Source organism: Vipera berus (assembly GCF_964194415.1).
Source record: "Vipera berus genome assembly, chromosome: 1".
NCBI lineage: Eukaryota > Metazoa > Chordata > Lepidosauria > Squamata > Viperidae > Vipera > Vipera berus.
The window spans coordinates 342,980,456-342,999,471 of NC_138202.1; positions in this window are offsets into that span (position 1 = coordinate 342,980,456).

The window sequence follows — 19,016 nt, forward strand, 5'->3', positions numbered from 1 at the left end:
GCGCGTGGATGACTGTGCGTAGGGCATCTCGGTCCAGATAGGGCCGCAACTGGCGCACCAGGCGAAGCTGGGCAAAAGCCCCCCTGGTCACGGCTCCTATATGGTCTTCAAAATATTGGTTGCTAAGCACCCAAATTTTGATAATGCGAGCACAGAGATACCTCAATGGTTGTAAGTGGAAGGACTGGTTTCCTTTTTTTAATGCCAACTGTAACTATGGTCATTCAACAAACAGTAAGCTGAAGGCTACCATCTGTTGATGCAACCTAAAATTGTATTTGCCTTTTTTGCAGCCACTTCATATTACTGATGCATATTTCGCAGCCAACTATTGTTTCCTGCTTTCCCCCCAACAAATATAATCCTTGATTTACGACTACAATTGAACTCTGAATTGCTAAGTAAGTTTTGCCTTATTTTACGACCTTTGTTGCTAGTTATTAAGCAAATCACTGCAGTTGTTAAGTTAGTAACATGGTTGTTATGTGAATCTGGTTTCCCCATCGACTTTGTCAGGTCACAAAAGGTGATCACATGACCCTGGGGAACTGCAACTGTCATAAGCACATGCCAGTTGTCCAGAATCCAAATTTTGATCATGTTATCATGGGGATGCTGCAACGGTCCTAAGTCACTTTTTTCCAGTGCTACTGTAAATAAACAAATGGCTGTAAGTCGAGGACTACTCGTATTCTTGTGAAATCCGATGGCCCCTATTCTCTTGCAGTAGGTATGATTTCTGATTCATATCTTGTAGCTGCTGTATTTTGGGGGGAAAATATTGTAACGAGAAGCACTGGTGCAACTGAAGGAAAAAAATATGCGCTTGTGACCTCCCGTTTAGACTACTGCAACGCTCTCTACATGGGGCTGCCCTTGAGGACCACTCGGAGGCTTCAGCTGGTGCAGAATGCAGCTGCGCGAGTTGTGATGGGGGTTCCCCGATACTCCCATGTAACTCCGCGAGCTGCATTGGCTTCCGGTTGCCCTCCGGGTGAGATTCAAGGTGCTGGTGATGACCTATAAAGCCCTAAATGGCTTGGGTCCGGGATATTTGAGGGAACACCTGCTGCTGGCATCAAGTTCCCTTCGTCCTGTGCGCTCCCACAGAGAGGGCCTTCTCAGCATGCCGCCGGTAAAAGATTGCCAGCAGATAACACCCAGGGGGAGGGCCTTCTCTGTGGGTGCGCCTGCCCTCTGGAACCAGCTGCCCATGGAGCTTAGGACTGCCCCCGACCTTCATTCATTTCGCCAGGACCTGAAGACCTGGCTCTTTGAGCTTTCTGGCCCAGGCTGAGGGTTTTGATTGGGGTTTTTATATTTCTTCAGGGATTTAATTTAATCTTTTTTAATTGTTTTAATTTTTGTATCGTTAAGTACCCTGTAAACCGCCCTGAGTCCTATGGGAAAGGGCGGTATATAAATTCAATAAAATTCAAATTCAAATAAACTAGGACAATGACCTCGTTTTCCATTTATTGGTTTTTCTTTTGTCTCTTGGGTTTTCTGGTGCATTTTTTACAGCAGCTGCAGAGGAATGCATTTTCTCAGCAATATATTGTGGCCTCTATCTACTCTTTGGCACAAGGTTTCAATGATTGAAATCCATCAGCTTAGTAAAAATCCATGCGGGTCATCCTTCATGAACAGGATCTGTATTTCAAAAATCTTAAATCTGTGTGTTATTTTGGGGTCTCTTCTTGTAGCATTAGAGCAGTAGGGGCAACACAATAAAGCTGTCTTTGTGCAACATAATAGGATATAATGTGGCTGACTTTGTGGCTCAATTCATCAGGAAGTCATGTGAATATAACTAGTGTGATTAGATTTTAGTTCAATAGATTATGAAACCTAACCAAATAGTTAATTTTGTAAATCATGGTTTTGCTAGCCATGGTATAGCCTGTTGTGGAAAGATATGTCCTAAAATCTATTCAGAGCAGAACACAAACTAAGATCTCAACATCTAGAAATGATATACAAGAATTCATAAAATATGTAAAAAAGAAACCTGTCGTTTTTTTTCCTGCTTTGTCAGGATGGCTGCTTGGAGAATTAATAATAAGCTATTTGTCATGCTAAAATCTTAGCCTCTTAGTTATTTAATGGCTTAATTAATGCAGCCCAAATGTTTCCAGATGGTCCTGACCAGAGTTGTAGAAGCTGTCTCCTCTTTGGAGAAATTAATGCTCTGAGGGGCCAGAATAACTATAGCAATCTCACCAGATACAGCTTTCAGTTTGCTCGCCTTTCTTTCCACCCTCCATCAATCTGTTCTTGCAAAAACAGACTTCTCTGCAGTACTAACATATTTCGAACACCAACAATGAAGGATTGGTGAGAAAAGACATTCCTCTTTTCTACAAGGGGCAGTCATTCTTTTTTGGGTGGTGGACCCATTTGGTGTTTACAGCAAGTGTTCTGGGTCCACCCACAAAATGGCTGTCAGAATGAACATAGCCAAGCATGAAGAAAGAACACATTTCCCAAAAGGCAAATTAATGAGATGGCTTTCACTTTTTCTACTCCTGCAACTCCCTGATCCCCAACTGCTCCCCATCATCTTCATCTTACCTCTTCTTTTTCTGATCAGGAGAACCCACTCCCAATTAAAGCTGATTGGCATATCCACTATGTTATTCCTGAATGAGTTAATTTTCTGAAGAATGCCTGTATGTGCTCTTTTTTATCTGTAGCATAGGCAGATCCCACCTCTAGAAGAACCAACAGACTGAATCAATCAATCAATCAATCAATCAGAATAGAGCTGGAAGGGAGCTTGGAGGTCTTCCAGTTGAGACAAGTGTTAATATGGAGTGGGATTTGCTTTCATTATATACTAGTGGTTACCCTGTCAGTGTTGGTGGGAGAGAGCCTGGTGGTTCTTTTTGGTAATGAAACATCTGCAAGAAAACAACCAAGTTAAGAGAGCACCAAGGACTCTACAGTTCAACCCTGAGTACAAATATTCCATCAGATCAAAGTATTCTTCCACTTCTTTCTGGTCAAGGCCCAAACTGGTATATGGCCTATTGTCATGACTCGAGCTTGTGACTGGTCATTCTTCAGTCCACCTGTGTAGTTTTCATGTCCATCCTGATAAAGTTCTAGATCCACCTTCTTGGTCACGATTATACCAATCCATCACTTTTGGTTCCTCTATCGCAGACATGTCAAACACAAGGCCCGGGGGCCAGATCCGGCCTGCAAAGTGGTTTCATGTGGCCCGCAAAGCCATCCTGGAAACAGTGAGGGAACGGCCCACACTGCCTTGGCCCTGGCCCAGAGACCCTCAGATCTGTCCCACTCATGCCCAGGCCCCCATAGGCACCCTTGATGTGAACGATGTAGAGCTGGCTATGCCCACCCAGTAGGCCATACGCACTTTAGTCACGCCCATCCAGTAGGCCACGCCCACCCAGGCCATACCCACCCGGCCCCCTGAGGGCAACTGCAATGCTGATGCGGCCCTCAATGAAATTGAGTTTGACACCCCTGCTCTATCAGGTTCTGATAAATTGTTATTTTTGACTTTGCCTCCCACTTTCGAAGTTATTTTTCACCTTAGATTTGTATAAATGCAGATTACTCGTGCTAATCTAAATTGAGTAAATAAACTGAGTGTAACAAAGGCCTATAGGCTTTCTGTGTAATACCTGAAAGCTGAACCAATGTCAATTTCTGATCCCAATCCTTCAACTTACTTCAATGCCAAGCAATAATTAATGTAAAATACTCAACAGCACAGAGCAGTTCAAAAACATACCTGTCTTTTGCATATTATGGGACTATATTTGGTACCCCAAATTTGGAGCTTTGGCTGTGAAGCATAGCCGCTTTCTATCAAAATAGAAACAGCTGGAGCCTGATGGTTGACAAAGGTGAAACAAAAATTACATTGTGCCTCTTTGCTGTGCCTCTAATGAAGTCTAAATCTTTATTATGCTGGTTTGGTTCTCTCCTTAATGTCACATTCTGGAAAAAATCATATGGGGTCCATCACTTATATGAAGATATCTTTTTACATTCAGGAAGAACAAGTAAGTTATCCGATCAATCACTTTTCTCCATGCCTTTAAACTTCACCCATGGTTCAGATGTCTCATGCTTTAGGGTTTGGTGTGGGGAATTCTGCAGGATGTTGTCAAAAAAGTCAAAATGGTGGTTGCAATGGTGCAACCAGTTTGGACTTCTTTTAAATTTTTTGACTGTAACCTGCAGATTCCTCTGGTTTTGTGACTGCTTCTAAATCCTCACTCAAACCAAGGCTGGGTGAGAATCAATGTGCCTGAATCACCAGGGTGTTTCTTACAACTATCCAAGAGCTCTGATGGATGCTTGCTAGTAAGGAAATGCCAAAAAGCAGCCTTAAGAGCAAGGTGGCCAACTATGGCAACTTTATGACCTGTGGGATTTCAACCCGCCCCCCAGAATTCCTTGCAGTTGACTCAGGAGTTCTGGTAGTTGAAATCCACAAGTCATAAAGTTCCCATAATTACCCCATCTTGTCTAAGACAGGCGTCCATTAAGGCAAGAGGATTTTTTTAAAATTTAAGATCAAGTGATAGCAAGGCTATTACCTTGGGTCCCTTCTAAGTTTTCTTCTTAGGTTCTAAGGTTTTTTTCCTTCCTCCTCTTCTGCCAGCCATTTTTTTTCTCTCTTCCTCTCCAGCTTCCTTTTTTTAATTTTCCGCCCTCTATTTACTTGGGCAGGATCTTCTTCCTCATGCTGCTCATCTCTTTCTTTTGATGAGTCCCCATGTCTTCAACTCCTCCACAGCCCATGCTTCAGAACAGACTTAGGTTGTCCTTAGTTGTTCCCTTGGTGATTTTTTTCCCCCTTAAGTCAGCTGCATCATATGACAGTTTCAACATATGCCAAGGCTGAAATTTTGGAATAGAAGCACTGTCGATGGGCCCTTGGAGGAATTGACTATTCTAGACTGGTGCTGGCAATCTCCCAATTTCTGGTGGGTCTCCCACTGGTGCAGAAATGTTCCTTCTCCTTCACCATTTCAGCCTTGGCTAGTGAGTTTCTTACAGGTATACGAATGACACTGAGAACTCTTCCTATTTTTTTTCTTTTACAGCGCCTTTAGTTATTTAGTTATTATAGGATGAATGCTATATTTCTAGACATTGCATTGCAAACTTAAGCCAAGCCCGTCACACTGCAAGCACCTCTCAAGTTTTCCCCTCATACGAGCCGCAGACGACCCTCGGCTCACACGCAGAGGCCCCACTCAAGCAATGACGCAGCAGCAGCATTGCAAATGCTCAGGAATAAACGCGGGTTTGGCGAATCCCGCAACTTCCCGATGCCCGGTCTCCCGCATACGAACATCTCGGTCTTCTCTCTCTCTCTGAGAGAGAGAGGGAGGGAGGGAGGGAAGAGAGAGAGAGAGGGAGAGGGAGGGAGGGAAGAGAGAGGGAGGGAGGGAAGAGAGAGAGAGAGAGGGAGAGAGGGAGGGAAGAGAGAGAGGGAGGGAGGGAAGAGAGAGAGAGAGAGGGAGGGAGGGGAGAGAGAGAGAGGGAGGGAGGGAGGGAGGGAAGAGAGAGAGAGAGGGAGGGAAGAGAGAGAGAGGGAGGGAGGGAGGGAAGAGAGAGAGAGAGAGAGAGGGAGGGAGGGAGGGAGGGAAGAGAGAGAGAGAGAGGGAGGGAGGGAAGAGAGAGAGAGGGAGGGAGGGAGGGAAGAGAGAGAGAGAGAGGGAGGGAGGGAGGGAGGGAAGAGAGAGAGAGAGAGAGAGGGAGGGAGGGAGGGAGGGAAGAGAGAGAGAGAGAGAGAGGGAGGGAGGGAGGGAAGAGAGAGAGAGAGGGAGGGAGGGAGGGAGGGAGGGAAGAGAGAGAGAGAGAGGGAGGGAGGGAAGAGAGAGAGAGGGAGGGAGGGAGGGAAGAGAGAGAGAGAGAGGGAGGGAGGGAGGGAGGGAAGAGAGAGAGAGAGGGAGGGAGGGAAGAGAGAGAGAGAGAGGGAGGGAGGGAGGGAGGGAAGAGAGAGAGAGAGAGAGAGAGAGGGAGAGGGAGGGAGGGAAGAGAGAGGGAGGGAGGGAAGAGAGAGAGAGAGAGGGAGAGAGGGAGGGAAGAGAGAGAGGGAGGGAGGGAAGAGAGAGAGAGAGAGGGAGGGAGGGGAGAGAGAGAGAGGGAGGGAGGGAGGGAGGGAAGAGAGAGAGAGAGGGAGGGAAGAGAGAGAGAGGGAGGGAGGGAGGGAAGAGAGAGAGAGAGAGAGAGGGAGGGAGGGAGGGAGGGAAGAGAGAGAGAGAGAGGGAGGGAGGGAAGAGAGAGAGAGGGAGGGAGGGAGGGAAGAGAGAGAGAGAGAGGGAGGGAGGGAGGGAGGGAAGAGAGAGAGAGAGAGAGAGGGAGGGAGGGAGGGAGGGAAGAGAGAGAGAGAGAGAGAGGGAGGGAGGGAGGGAAGAGAGAGAGAGAGGGAGGGAGGGAGGGAGGGAGGGAAGAGAGAGAGAGAGAGGGAGGGAGGGAAGAGAGAGAGAGGGAGGGAGGGAGGGAAGAGAGAGAGAGAGAGGGAGGGAGGGAGGGAGGGAAGAGAGAGAGAGAGGGAGGGAGGGAAGAGAGAGAGAGAGAGGGAGGGAGGGAGGGAGGGAGGGAAGAGAGAGAGAGAGAGAGAGGGAGGGAGGGAGGGAGGGAAGAGAGAGAGAGGGAGGGAGGGAGGGAAGAGAGAGAGAGAGAGAGGGAGGGAGGGAGGGGAGAGAGAGAGGGAGGGAGGGAGGGAGGGAGGGAAGAGAGAGAGAGAGAGAGAGGGAGGGAAGAGAGAGAGGGGGGGAGGGAGGGAGGGAAGAGAGAGAGAGAGGGAGGGAGGGAGGGAAGAGAGAGAGAGAGAGAGAGGGAGAGGGAGAGGGAGAGGGAGAGAGAGAGAGGCTATGAGCAGCACAAGCTGGGGTTTATAGTACTTAAATGAAGCTGACTGCACATCGCGACTCTACCCCGACCCTGCCGGGCTTGCAAAGAGCGGCCAGGCGCAGCGCGGCGCCTGCAGGAAACGCTTCTCTCCGCCCGCTCACTTAGCTTTGGCCTTAGCAACAGGCCCGGGATTTGGCAGCCCGCTGCATTTCCCTCTGCCTCATTGGCTGCGAAGGCTGGGCAGGGATTGGGCGAGCGGGGTGGGTGTGTGTTTGTGTGTGTGTTTGTGTGTGTCAGAGAGAGAGAGAGAGAGAGAGAGAGAGTGAGTGCGTGTTTGTGTGTGTGTGGAGAGAGTGCGTGTGCGTTGTTCGTGTGTGTGTGTGTGTGTGGAGAGAGAGTGCGTGTGGGGGCGCGCTCCCCTCCCCGCGTGGGCGCACGCACACCCTGGGAGTTGCATGAGGTCGGGGACAAAGGGTGTGTGGGAGGGAGGTATCGTGTTGCGGTGATGTTGCACCGTGGTACAATATCCTACGGAAGGAGAGCCCGCTCTTTGTCCATTGCACGGGGAGATGAATAAGCAGGATGCAGCTTGCGCACAAAAATAACAGCTCCAGGAAAGATGGAAATGGTGTAAGTCCAGTTGCTCGTTCACCCAACGCATTTTAATCTTATCAGAGCTGGCTTCGGAGCTGTAGATTTTTTTTTTCAAAGTCAGGCTAGAACGACGACGACGACGATGATGATAACTCTTATTTGCAGGAGCAAAGACAAGAGTTGGGACAATCCAGGAGGTAAAACCCCTCACCTGGCCTAACTTTAGCACCTTTTTTTGGAAGATCCAATACAGAAGGACTTCTTCCTAGCTATAACATAATCCCAACTGAGCCGGGTGCTTTCATGTTGTGTATCGGTTAGGTTGGAGGTTGAAACATTGCATTTTTTTTTGTGAGTGTCCTGAGAGTAGGCCTAATCAGATCAGTACTGAAGCAGGTTTGATAACTATTGTAAAACACAAAAGATTTATGTATAGTTAGAGGCCTAGTGCCTGAAGTAGCTGCATTCCACCAGGAAGAATCCAAGAGCATCTGCTCTACACTAATACAAGAGGAGAAAGGCAGAAGAACCTCAGTTTAGCAACCTGATTGACAAAAGAGGGGGAAGGAGTCAATCCTTAGCTCTCTAACTACACCCTACTGCCTCCTGGTGGCCAGTACATTACGAGGTGCAAAAAAAGTCGAAGCCATTGGATTTATACCCCCAACAGTATCAAAGACTAGATGTGAGCTTATTGTGTGGATGTGAATAACTGGACATTTACCCATTGGGAGTTTTGTAGAGTCCATTTCCAATTATCCTGATTAGCAGTTCTGACTATTGTGGTGGGTTATCATCTATTGCCTTTGTGTGTTAAATCACAACTTTGTTTTTTTTATTATTTATTTATTTTAATTCTATTTATATCCCGCCCTTCTCCGAAGACTCAGGGCGGCTTACAAGCTTAGCAGTAGCCTTCATTCTATGTATATGCCTGCTTATTAGGGCTTTCACACACACCCCAAGCGGCATTATTACAAAGTCAGCTTAATTGCCCCCAACAATCTGGGTCCTCATTTTACCTACCTCGGAAGGATGGAAAGCTGAGTCAACCTTGAGCCTGGTGGGATGCGAACCTGTACTAATTGCAGGCAGCTGGTGTTACTTAAGGAGGCATTAGCCCACTGCTCCACCAAGGCTCTTGCAAATCTTAGTCTCCTTTTTTGCCAGGGTGTGTCAAAACAAAAAGAAGATGGCAGATGGCACAATGCAATCAAGGCTCTGCCTGTTTTTTGTGTGTATTGGATGTGCAATACATATGAAAAAGAGATGGAGCGCCAATCACAGCATATTGGCATCATCTGGACTTTTTTGACCATAGTCTGAGGAGACTCCTGATTCACCGAAGTATATTAAACAACCAATGATAAGCATGAGGTTCATGGATATCTATGGGGAAGGGGGGGAACAAATGACAAAATGTGGGTTGCAACATTACAGTGCAAACCCCATCCCTTATGTACTGCCATCTGTAACACTACAACTCAAGTACAAAAGGGCAGAGCTGGAGACACTTCTTAAGAAGAAGAAGAAGAAGAAGTTGGAAGGGACCTTGGAGGTCATCTAGTCCAAACCCCTGCTCAGGCAGGAAACCCTATACCATTTCAGACAAATGGCTGTCCAGTCTCTTCTTAAAAACTTCCAGTGTTGGAGCACCCACAACTTCTGGAGGCAGGTTGTTCCACTAGTTAATTGTTCTAACTCAGGAAATTTCTCCTTAGTCCTAGGTTGCTTTTCTCCTTGGCTAGTTTCCATCCGTTGCTTCTTGTCCTGCTTTCAGGTGCTTTGGAGAATAGCTTGACTCCCTCTTCTTTGTGGCAGCCCCTGAGATATTGGAACACTGCTATCATGTCACCCCTCACCCTTCTCTTCATTAAACTAGACATACCCAATTCCAGCAACCGTTCCCTATATGTTTTAGCCTGCAATCCCCCAATCATCTTTGTTGCTCTTCTCTGTACTCTTTCTAGAGTCTCGACATCTTTTCTACATTGTGGTGACCAAAACTGGATGTAGTATTCCAAGTGTGACCTTAGCAAGGCGTTGTAAAGTGGTTATTAATACTTCACGTGATCTTGATTCTATTCCTCTGTTAATGCAGCCTAGTACTGTGTTGGCTTTTTTGTCAGCTGCAGCACGCTGCTGGCTCATAAACCTAAACTTTAGCAATTTGTTTTTAAAGATATCAGTTATATTTCTGCTGAAACTGTCGCAAGACACATTCAGAGGACCTTCCTTGAGAATAAGGTGGATTTCTTTAGAACTGTTTTTTTAAAAAAAAAAATTGGCAACTTTAAGATGTGCTGACTGGGGAATTGTGAGAGTCTGAAGTCCTTACATCTTAGTGGAAATTTGAAAAACTATGCTTTAGAAGTTGGAGCTATGACAGGGCACACAAGGTTTTTAAAGTCTCCTTTGGTTTTAGGTGGCTTCCTTCTTGAGATTCATATAGCACAGGGGTAGGCAACCTCGGCTTTTTTATGACTCGTGGACTTCAACTCCCAGAATTCCAATTCTGGGAGTTGAAGTCCACGAGTCATAAAAGAGCAGAGGATGCCTACCCCTGATATAGCAGCTGCTTATATCATAAATCTTTGGCAACTTTTAGCAAATTCTTTAGACTGCAAACCACACATTTTTCTCCTAGAGATCTCTATGTTCCTACTATCTCTGTCCTGCCAGTCTGAAGTGATTTTCAATTTGCAAACTGAAAAACCATTTTTCCACAGTTCTGTTCTTGGCCCATTCTTCTGCCTCCTGTAAGCACTTTCTGCCCTTCGTCACAAGTGTTGTATAGGTAATCCTCAATTTATGTCATTTAGTTCCAATGGTCCTACAAGGAGGTACTTATGCAGATTTGAAGTTCGAACAGTCACTTTCCCCCCACTTACATGAATGCACTTAAGGCCCTCAGCAACTGGGCCACATTTATGGCCATTTGGCAATGTCCCACGGTCTTGTTACTGCATTTTACAATGATTTTGCCCCAAACTGGCATTAATTTCCATTTTTCAGCAAAACTGGCACATATCAAACCCTGGATTTCCTTTACGGGTGCAGCAGTCACTTTACGACATGGCAGTCACTTTATCACCACTGCAAAAAGGTGATAAAATTGTATCAATTACATGACCGATTTTCTTTACGACCATTGCAAACTACAACTATGATGGCAGGCTCTATTATGGTCCTAACTCAAGGATTACCTGAAGGTTTACATTAAAATTAAGAGGTGCTACAAATAATATAAGTAATCAGTGAAATCTGATGTGATGGTTATAATCCAAGAACACTTGTCGTTTCAGGAATAAATGAATGAATGAACCTTTATTGTCAAAGTACAACCATGTATACATAGAGATTGGCTGAGCCTCCGTTCGTGCCCCCACCCCCAACTTACAGTGACACAAACCCTCCATCTTATTACACCATGTGAGCTAATTGCACAACACACCGGCCTCGGAAGTCAATCATGCATAAAGTTTATAAAATTATATCCTGTTCAAAAGCCTAACAGCCCATGGATAAAAGCTGTTCTTCAGCCTGTTGGTACGGCTGGCTATACTCCTATATCTCCTACCCGATGGAAGGAGAGTAAAGAGATACTGTCCAGGGTGTGAGTCATCCCTGAGAATTTTCCTCACTCATCCAAGGCAGCGAGCCCTGGCGATGTCATCCATTGGTGTCGGGACAGCCCACAATGTCTTGTGCTGTGCTCACCACCCTCTGTAACGCTTTCCTATCCGCGGCTGTCAGACCAGCATACCAAACCACAATAAAGTATGAGAGGACTATAGTAGACCGGTAAAAGAAGGTTATTAGCCGTTGTTCTAACCTGTTCTTCCGCAAGACCCTGAGAAAGTGAAGTCTCTGTTGGGCCTTTCTGGCCACCTGGATTGTATTAACTTTCCAGGTAAAATCTTTGCAGAGATAGACTCCCAGAAATTTAAAGGAGGAAACTCTCCACACAGTCCTCCCCAATGTAAAGTGGGGCAGGTTCCTCCTTTTTCCTCCAGAAGTCTAGCACCATCTCTTTCGTCTTGCCAATGTTCAGGTGCAAGTTGTTGTTACAACACCATATGGATAGTTTTTGTACCTCCACCCTGTATGGTGTCTCATCCCCACCTGTAATAAGACCCACCAGGGTAGTATCATCTACGAACTTAATTATCGCAGTAGATGGGTCGGATGATACACAGTCATATGTGTACAAAGAGTATAGATAGGGGCTAAGCACACAGCCCTGTGGCGAGCCAGTGCAAAGCTTCAGGGGGGTGGACAAAGCAGACCCGACCCTCACTGTTTGTAATGGGTCCCTGAGAAAATCTTGAATCTTGCGGATGGAGGGGGAAAATTTCAAGTCAGTCACCTTCTCGATGAGAGTGCTCGGCAAAATGGTGTTGAAAGCCGAGCTATAATCAACAAAAAGCATCCTGACATAGCTTCCAGGTTTCTCAAGATGACTTGCTACAGAGTGTAAAGCAGTAGCTATGGCATCGTCTGTTGACCTGTTCCTCCTGTAGGCAAATTTAAGTTTATCGAAATCCAGTGGGAGGCATGTCCTGAGATGTTGGAGAACCAGTCTTTCGAAGCATTTCATGACTACAGACGTTAATGCAACAGGTCTGTAGTCATTCAGGCACTCAACTGCAGTTTTCTTGAGGACTGGGACAATGGTAGCTGCTTTCAAGCATGATGGTACACATGCCGTTTGCAAGGAGATGTTAAAAATCCTTGTCAGGAATTAATATAACCCACCTTGAAATCAATATAACAAAATTTTCCATATATATATATATATTTGGTCTGTAATGGGAAGCTTCATCACTCTTCTGTTAATGAGAAAAGAACTGTGAACTTGTGGTTTCAGTGAATACTATATGTAGAAATCAGAAGTTTCTCATTTTCATTTACAGATTATAGTTTAATTGCAGAATGGCTTTTCTGTTGGAATGAAGGCCCTAAGCTATCATAACACTCCTCCTCTGATTTGTTCTAGCAAATTATCCCAAATTTGGGCAACAGAAATAGAAGGAAATCACTCCATAATTTTCACAACCACAGTATGATTATAAATTTCATGATTACTAATGTAATCTGGCTCCTACTCCCAGTATATGCTCTGTGAATCCATTTTGCGTTCCTCTCAGTTTCCAGTAGTGAACATTCCAATATTATTGTTATTTTTGTTAGCAAGAGGAAAAAGTTGAGTTTCTACATGTGCTGATAATTACTATATTCTGTATTACTGTTCTGATAATTAGTTCAATTATATATTCCTGCTTTGCTTGCACTTACAGCGAATTGTTTTTTTTAGTAAAGCTCCAGATGATTTGCTGTAATCAATGTTTAACAGAGTTTTATCAGTCCTAAAAGACATACAGGAGATAACCACTGCATGTGAGGCAGACTCTCGTTGCTTCCTTTCCAATATCAATTGGACACATGCTCAGAGCAAAAGGATAGTGACTTAATTATTGAAATACTCATGTCTTTGCCAAATGTATTTAAAAGAAATGATTTTGCTCTTACTGTTTCTGAGTGTTATTATTTATTCTTCTTAAGAAGCAAGGGATCATGATACATTTATCTTTATTAAGTACACATTTAGAGAATGCCTTTATTTTTGACAAGGGGAGGAGAAGGAGAAAGTGAATATTGTCAAATAATCCTAATTTTCTTTCTTTTGGTAAAGGGTTTGTTAGCTGCCTGCTACAATTATTAGCCATTCTCTAGCTGTTCAAGGTAATATTTCATTTGCTTCCTGCTGCCCTTGATGTGTGACTTCACACAGGATGTAGCCTTCATCCTGAGAGAAGCCTGATAATGTTTGTGAAGGGTTGAGGATAATTTTAATGCTGCAATTATTCATGATTTTCAGGCAGGAGTTTTAATTAAGTTTTCAAGGATTTCGGGGGGGGGGGGTGTTGTTGCCTTCAAGTCAGCGTTGACTCTTGGTGATTACCTAGACCAGAGGCCCCCAACCTTTTGGGCACCAGGCACCGGTTACATGGTGAGAAGTTTTCACGGACTGGAGGGTGTGTGGTTTTGTCTGCTGCCTGCATCTTGTGGATGGGGCTTTGCCTGTTTGTGCAGCCTGGTTGCTGGCTTGCTGTAACCCAGTACTGGTCCATGGATCAGGGATTGGGGACCCCTGACCTAGACTCTCCCTGCAGTTTTCTTAGCAAGGTTTTTCAGAGGTGGTTTGCCACAGCCTCCTTTTTAGGGCTGACAAGAGTGACTGGACCAAGGTCACCTAGCTGACTTCATGCCCAAGGAGGCACTAGAACATACAGTCTCCTAGAATTGGATAAAATGGTAGATAAAGTGGTGGCTTCATAATGGCAAGCAACCCTGGAAGAAGCAAAGTATCATCATTCACTCCAGATTAACTTCAGAGCAAACTAGTGTACAAGATTCAGACTGCCTTGAACAGCAAGATTGTGCCCTTTCCTGGATCAGGAGTCCCTGCACTCAATCACCCAAGCTCTGATCATCTCACACTTGGACTGTTGCAATGCACTCTTTATGAGGCTATCCTTGAAGAATTTTTGGAGGCCATAACTGGTGCAGTGTGATGGCCTGGGCAGTTCTTGGAGCCCCTAGAGAGGCCCATGTTACACCACTGGTCCACGAGCTGCAGCAGCTGCCTGTTTGCTTCCGGGTGCAATTGAAGGTGTTAGTTATCACCTTTAAAGTCCTGCATGGCATGGATCCAGGTTGCTTGAGGAACTGTCTCACCCCTATGGGACAGGCCAATCCCCCGTCCCAGCAGAAGAGCATGCTGCAGGTCCCGTCAGTCAAGGAATTTTGGCTGGTGGGGTCCAGAAGAGCCTTCTCTGCTATGAAGCCTGCTCTTTGGAACATCTGCTCCCAGCCTTCTGACCTAAGGGTCTGAAGACCTGGCTCTGCCAGTTGGCCTGGGACCCAAACGGGGATATATCACACTGGAGGTGGTTGATGGATTAAGAGAAGACCCCCACCTCCCCTCATGCTCATCCTGCTCCCCTCTTCTCCATCTTTGTAATTGTTATGTATTACTGTTATTAGGAATATGGTTTTATTGGCTTTTAATGTTTGTAAGCCATCCAGTCACCTTGCAGCAAGATAGGCAGCAAACAATTTTAATAAATAAAATAAATGATGAACTTTGGTGAACAATAGAAGATGGATTGTTCTTTATATCTCATCAGCTTTTGACACAATCAAATGTGGCATTTTCTGGATTGCCAGAAAGGACAATCTAAAGAGCCTTGGTGGAGCAGTGGGCTAATGCCTCCTTAAGTAACACCAGCTGCCTGCAATTAGTGCAGGTTTGCATCCCACCAGGCTCAAGGTTGACTCAGCCTTCCATCCTTCCGAGGTAGGTAAAATGAGGACCCAGATTGTTGGGGGCAATTAAGCTGACTTTGTAATAATGCCGCTTGGGTGTGTGTGTGTGAAAGCCCTAATAAGCAGGCATATACATAGAATGAAGGCTACTGCTAAGCTTGTAAGCCGCCCTGAGTCTTCGGAGAAGGGCGGGATATAAATGGAATAAAAAAAAATTAACCAGTGGAATAGCTTGCCCCCAGAAAATGTGGACAATCCTTAGACATGTCAAACGTGCGACATCACGTGATGTCACACAACGTATCGGAGCCTTTTCACCATTGCCAGCAATGGGGTGGGTGCGGCTTCTGGATGAAGTGTCCGGCCCGTGGGCCAGCAGTTTGACATCCCTGGGCTAGACAGTCACTTGTCTGAGATGGTATAGGTTCTCCTGCTTGAGCAGGGGGCTGGACTAGAAGGCCTCCAAGGTCCCTTCCTGCTCTGTTCTATTCTATTTAGGAATAAATGGTCTTTTTTTGCAATGGTTTTGTTTTTCCAAAATCTACTATAAATTACTAGGAGACTATTGGGAGGTTTTGAACCAGGGGCTGTCACTATGCTGGTGATACCCAGATGTAGTTCTCTGTGACATCTTCAAGAAATGGTGGGACTCTCCTGAATCTCTGCCTGCAGTCAGTAATAGCCTGGATGAGGAATGATAAACTGAAATTGAATGCTGACAAGGCAGTGGTGCTCACTGTAAGGGAATCTAATTCCAGTCAGTCACAATAAGATTAGAATCTCCCAGAAGAAACAGATATGCAGTTTTGGGGTGCTTCTCTTCTACTATCCAGATTAAGGTAATAACCAAGAGTGCATATTATCAGCTTTGGTTGAGATGCTAACTGCAAAAAGTACGTCTTAAAAACTGCAGAGCATGCATTGATAACATTGACTAGTCTAGAAATACCAATTTGTGCCAAACTCCGTACAGTAGCTAAGATCTTGTGATAGAGTTTCAATCTAACTGATTTTACATAGTTTTCATGACCGAAGGTTATATGTTTTTATTCCCGTTGTGGTTTGCTTCCTATAGTCTGTGTGACTTGAGGCAGCAAATACATTTATGAGAATAAAACATTACATTGTTATCAGTTCATTTCCAAGCAAAATTCAAGGTGCCGATTGTTCTCTTTAAAATCCTATCTAGCTTCTGTCCAGGCTTAGCTGAGAAAACATCTCTTTCCGTACTAACCTCAAAGGTCACTGTGATGCTCGGACATGTTTTATCTACTAGTTCCCCTAGCAGCCATTTAGAATCCTATTTTGCTTTTAAATGTAATTCTTCAGTAACTTTTCAAAGGCCCAGATTTTAATTGAATTATGAATTGTAACTTTGTTTTTAGTTTTACTTTTGCTATTTTAACCATTTTTGAAAATCTGTATTTTTAAAGTGGGGGAGCTATGGTAAATCTCTAAGAGACTGGTAATTGCTGGTAGGCCAAGTTAATTGTCCCTAATGCATTCAGCTCCAATAGACATTCATCACATAAAACTTTTCTATTTTCATTGCTTGTAGGTAGTCCTCAATTTATGACAATAGGGACCAGAATTTCTGTTGCTAACCAAGGCAGTCGTTACGTGAGATGTTGTTTATGATCTTTTTTGCCATGGTTAGGTGGATCACAGCAGTTGTTAAGTGAATCACATGGTCATTAAACAAATCCTGCTTCCCACATTGGCTTTGCTTATCAGAAGCCAACTCGGAAGATCAGAAATGGTGCCCATGATGCTGCAACTGTCATAAATACATGCCAGTTGTCAAGCACCCAAATTCTGATCACTTGACTATGGGGATGCTTTGACAGTCATAAGTGTAAGGACCAATCGAAAGTCACTTTTTTCAGTGCTGTTGTAATTTCGAACGGTTGCTTAACGAATGGTAAGTTGAGGAACACCTATATGTTGTAATCATGCCATTACAAATAGTCCTTATACATGCTGGTTCATGTATTTTTAAATTTCTGCTGAAGACAAGTGGGTTTTTCTGGATTGTTGCAAAAAATATTCAGAATAAACTCCAAAAGTCCCCACAAGCACCAATTTCACTTCTAGGATTGTGGGAAATAATTGCAGCCCCTGTGCAAAGCACAAGTGGAGGGGGAAAGATGAGAAAAGATCAAGGAAGGGTGCCTTTTTTGGATGATATAGCATCAGCATTCTGAAGGTGGCACCAGTGATGAGTATATGCAGAATGTGGACTGGAAATTTCATCTACCTCATCAAAGGGGGGTGGGGGGGAGGATAGTGAATTCCTACAGAACTCCAGAAGGCCTTTTGGTGTTGCAGTGCAGCCATTTACCATCTACCATCTACCCCCCCGTAGATAGGGCTCGCAACTTGGGAGTCCTCCTAGATTCGCGGCTTACCTTGGAAGATCACATGGTGGCCGTGACTAGGGGGGCTTTCGCCCAGGTTCGCCTGGTGCGCCAGTTGCGGCCCTATCTAAGCCGGGATGATTTATGCACAGTCACTCACGCGCTCGTGACCTCTCGTCTAGACTACTGCAACGCCCTCTACATGGGGCTTCCCTTGAGGACCACCCGGAGGCTCCAACTGGTACAGAATGCAGCCGCGAGAGTTGTGTTGGGAGTTTCCCGATACTCCCACGTGACACCTCTGCTCCGTGAGCTGCATTGGTTGCCAGTTGTCTTCCGGGTGAGATTCAAGGTGCTAGTAATGGTGTTCAAAGCCCTCCATGGCATGGGGCCGGAGTACCTCAGGGAACATCTGCTGCCGGCATCAAGCTCCCTGCGCCCTGTGCGTTCCCACAGAGAGGGCCTCCTCAGGGTGCCACCGGTCAGAGAATGCCGTCTGGTGGCCCCCAGGGGGAGATCCTTCTCTGTGGGCGCCCCGGAGCTATGGAACCAGTTACCGGTTGAGCCCGATCTGCGCTCCTTTCGCCGCGATCTGAAAACATACTTGCTCGAGCAAGCCGGCCTGGCCTGAGGGGGGATTGGTGGGGTTTTTTTATCATTCTTATTGGGGTTTTTACTATGTATCAATTGTATTTTAATCGGGCATGCATTTAATTATCTTTTAATTTTTGTAAATTTCTGTGTTTTATTCTTGCCCTGTACACCGCCCTGAGTCCTTCGGGAGAAGGGCGGTATAGAAATGATAATAAATTAAAATAAATTAATTTTTTTTTTACAAACCAACTTAGCAAGATGGTAAGGCTTATGGTTTACAGAGCTATGATTTTCTGAATTAACACAGCTGCCTGGATTCAGTCAATGTAGTCCACTGAAGCTTAGTTGAGCTGGGCATCATATATTTTTCCCATCATAAAGTAACAGTCAGAAATACAGAATGTAATGCTGGTTGGGGAATTCTGGGAGTCCATACATTTTAAAAGTTGCAAGTTTGAAAAACACTGTGCTAAGATAAGGGCTGGGATTCTCATCTTAAGATAAACTTCTAGTTATCTTCAAACACCTGAAAGGATATCCACACAGAACAGCAAGGCCTCTTTTCTGTAGTCTGAGTGCCAGACATGGAAGAATGCATTTAAGCAATAGCAAGGGACTTTCCAGCAGGATGTCAGGGAGAAAAAAACTCTTTATAACAGTAAGTTCAGTAGTGGAACTAATTAATCATGTTTCCTTTTGGGGTATGTTTGAAGATACTAGACAGTCATCTGTCTGGGATGCTTTAATCTGAATTCTTCCACAGAGCAAGGAAAAGCACTCTTCCAAATGTAGGATACTCCTATTGTTTTAGGACAAATGTCAATTAGAAAGAAAGATAACTTAAAACGGCTCCCCAACCCCTGGTCCGTGGACCAGCACCAGTCCACAGCATGCCAGAAACTGGTCCGTGCAAACAAGCAAAGCCCCATCCACGGGATGCAGGCAATACATGAAACCACACCCCCTCCGGTCCGCAGAAAAACCTCTCTCCATGGAACTGGTCCCTGGTGCCCAAAAGGTTGGGGACCTCTGACTTAGTAGAAAACACCAGAACCAGATATTTAAATTCAAATACAGTGGTACCTTGGTACTCAATAGCTTTGAAACGTATCCAATCTGGTACTTAATGCATTTTGATGTGAACATTTTGTCCCGGTACTCATGTTTGATACTCAATGAATAAGCTAGAACTTGTCGGTGTCAGTTGCCTTGTGACTCACTACATTATTCCTTATGGGGAAAAAATGTTTGTTACTCACCATTTTTGGTACTCATGGAATCAATTAACGA